The following is a 3,209-nucleotide window of genomic DNA, read 5'->3' on the forward strand; positions in this document are numbered from 1 at the left end:
CCCCCCTACCCGCCCGGGACGCCCCTCCCGGGAAGGGTCGCGGGAAGGTGACTGGGACTCGGGGAGCCCGGGGAGGGACCCAGCCCCCTCTGCGTTCCGCACTCCTGTCACCCGCTCCAAAATAGAAGTCCCTTCCCGCCCACATCCTTGTCCCCTCCTCCAAACACCGCTCCCCCAAGCTGGCTCCTCACAAATCCGGCCCGCTGGAGTCAGGGCGCCCGGGTCGGATCCAGCCCAACTGTGTGACCTTGGATGAGTTGCCGCATTGCGCCGGCTCTGCTCCACATCCATCAAAGGCAGACACCGTTTCTTGAGAACCTACTACGTGCCAAGCCGTATACTAAGATATGTGATCCTTGAATCAAAGCCTCAACCTGGTGTCTCTGAGAGAGGAAAAAAAAACTAAGGCTGGAGAGGGGACTCTCCGAGGTTGGGGGGCAGTGGGTGGCCCCTGACCCGCCGCCCTGCGGTCTCTTCTGAGGAGCTCTCCCACCTCCCTCCTGCCCACAGGGGTAAATGGCCAGCACTAAATAACATGTCAAATGGCATCATGGAGGGTGGCATGGGACAGAGGGTGCTGAACCCGGCATGCACCAGGTCCCAGCAGCTCAGACCCAAATCCCTGTCCCAACAATGCTGAAAGATCCAGAAATTGGTTGACACCACCTTCGTCATAGCTAAGGCCAAATTTTCTGCCTAAGTCTCCACTGTAGCTTTCCTCAAACCCTGCAGCCTCCACGCCAGATTATCAGAGCCCAAATCCCTCCCTGGAGCTGGCCGGAAGCTCCTTCCCCATCAAGGCTTGGGAAGTCTGGGTTTACTGACCCCATCCTCTGCCTCTGCTTACCTAACCCCTACAGTTGGGGGCTCCCACATCTCTGATGCCCAGGTACTGGGGGAATTGCACAGGCATATCTGTTTCTGCACTGAACAAGGGTTTTTCTTATCTGTCTCTTCAACAAACATCCCCAATCTTACTGCTTGCCAGGATGCTGAGATAGATTTTTTAAAAAGTCCTGCCTTAAGAGAGAACATTCTAGGGATGGGATGCAGGAATTGTAAGAGCACAGACAACATGCCCACCCCAGCCTGGGAGAAGTGGGAGAGGGAGAAGGAGCTGAGTCTTGGAGAGTGGGGTTCATCCTCCTGGGAGCAGGCGATGGTACCTGGATCAGGGATATGGGTCTGCTTTCACTCCTCTTCTCAGCCACTAGGGAGAGCAGAGCCAGAGTTGTGGCTACATCTGACAGGTGTTCCAGGTCTTCAGGCCCAGTGAGTGGGGACCCTTGGTTTTATTTTACTTTCTGCTGTGATTTTTCCCTTCACCCGATTTCCCCTCTGACGTTTTAACTTTTCAGGCATCTGGGTTTTGTGAGCCGCCTCAGTTCCTTTGGGGAACAAGGCAGGGAGTAAATAAACTAGGCACCACTTTCCCTGTTGGCACTCAGCAGGGTGTGGGGCTGACATCATTATGGTCTTCCTTGGGGCACTCGGGACCACAAACCCCTGCCTGGAGCACCCTCCCTCCCACACGTGGGAGCCAGCTCTGGGTGTCCTGGAAACCTTCCTTGCTTCACTTTCTGACAGAGAGCCCTTCTCTTGGGTAGGGCTTCTTTGGGAACCACAGCCAGGGCTGTGTGTGAGGCATCTCAGGGCCCCAGAGCGTGGTTTTCGGAGTGATGGAAGACACTCTGGACACAGTACGTCCAAGAGCTCCCACAAAGTCGTCCACACTCCACAGGGGTGACACATTCCCAAGGGAACTCTCCCATCAGTATCACTAGCAGCCATTCCCATTTATCAAGGACCTGTGGGGAATTCCCTAGTGGTCCAGTGGTTAGGACTCCAAACTTCCACTGCAGGGAGCATGGGTTCGATCCCTGGTTGGGGAACTAAGATCCCACAAGCCACAAGGTGCAGCCAAAAAAAAAAAAAAAGGACCTGTGATGTGCCAAGCCTTGACTGTAGCTATGCTCATTGAGGCCCAAAGGGATGAGCAGGGAAGTGGCAGCACAGGGACCAGAACCCAGGACCTTAGGCCACTGAAGCTGACTTTCTGAGAAGCCCAACTTCATTGGGGCTCAGAGACCAGAAGGGCTTCAGGAGGAGGTCAGCTGGAGCCTGGGGCCCTGTAGGGAGGGACTCTGAGGAAGCCCCTGTCACTGTGGGAGCTGAGCTGAGACAGGAGTGGGCCGCCCAGGGCCAGGCTTCCCAAAGACTAGCTAGCCAGAGAACTCGGGCTGCCTGTTGGCCGCTGCCTGACATTTGCCCAAAAGGTTTCTTCCCATCCGGCCTGATTCCAGCCCTTCTCTGGGGTTGAGCACCATGGACCCCATCCAGCTCCCAGGGGTATTTGCTCTGGACTCCTCTCACCCAGCCATCTGCGTCAGTCCACTGACCGTTAATCATAATCTGTCCTGCCTGTTAATCACTTGTCCCAGCTTAACTCACTCCCCCAGAGTCCTGATGGGGGAAATCCTTACCATTTGGATGCCTCATGCATCCTTGGTGGGTCCTTGGTGGCCATCGTAAGAGTGCCCATTGATTGTAGCCGGTCAGCCCCTTGAATGCCATGGGGTTTTATAACCATCAGGACACAAGGAGGCAGCACAGGGCAGGGTTTCCAGGCCTCTGGAGTGAGACCTCTAGGGTTTGAAACCGCCTCCCTGGAGGGGTGTCATCTGTACAAGTTATTTAAACTCTCTGAACCTCAGTTTCCTTCTCTAAAGGGGATAATAATGGTCTTGACTTCATATAGTTGTTGTGGGATGAAATGAGATGATACAAAGAGGAAAACAAGACAATTTAGTAAGGCTGGTGGGGGGACTAAGTTTGTACATATAAAATAATTTCATTTTATATGCTAGTTTACAAACTATAACGGAGGCATGTGTGTGTACACACAGGTAAGTATGTAGACAGATATTTCCTAGTTCTGTCTGCCGAAAGGGCCTAGAAGTACCACCCCAAGAGCAACAAACACACCGAGCACCCAGACCTTGGTTTCTAATTCTGTTCTCCAGGCTTCCTCGAAAATGGCTGATGCTAGGGTTGGAGCAGGATGAATAAAAGATGATCCTGGAGCATCTTATAGTACTGGAAAATAAGGAAGTGCTCAAAAGAAGCCAAAGGATGGGGGCATGTCAAAGAGATACAGAGCCTACTTGAAAGAGCTCCCAATAGCCAAAGCTTAAAAAATTTAAGCAACA

Source organism: Lipotes vexillifer, unplaced genomic scaffold (genome assembly GCF_000442215.2).
Source record: "Lipotes vexillifer unplaced genomic scaffold, Lipotes_vexillifer_v1.1 scaffold691, whole genome shotgun sequence".
NCBI lineage: Eukaryota > Metazoa > Chordata > Mammalia > Artiodactyla > Lipotidae > Lipotes > Lipotes vexillifer.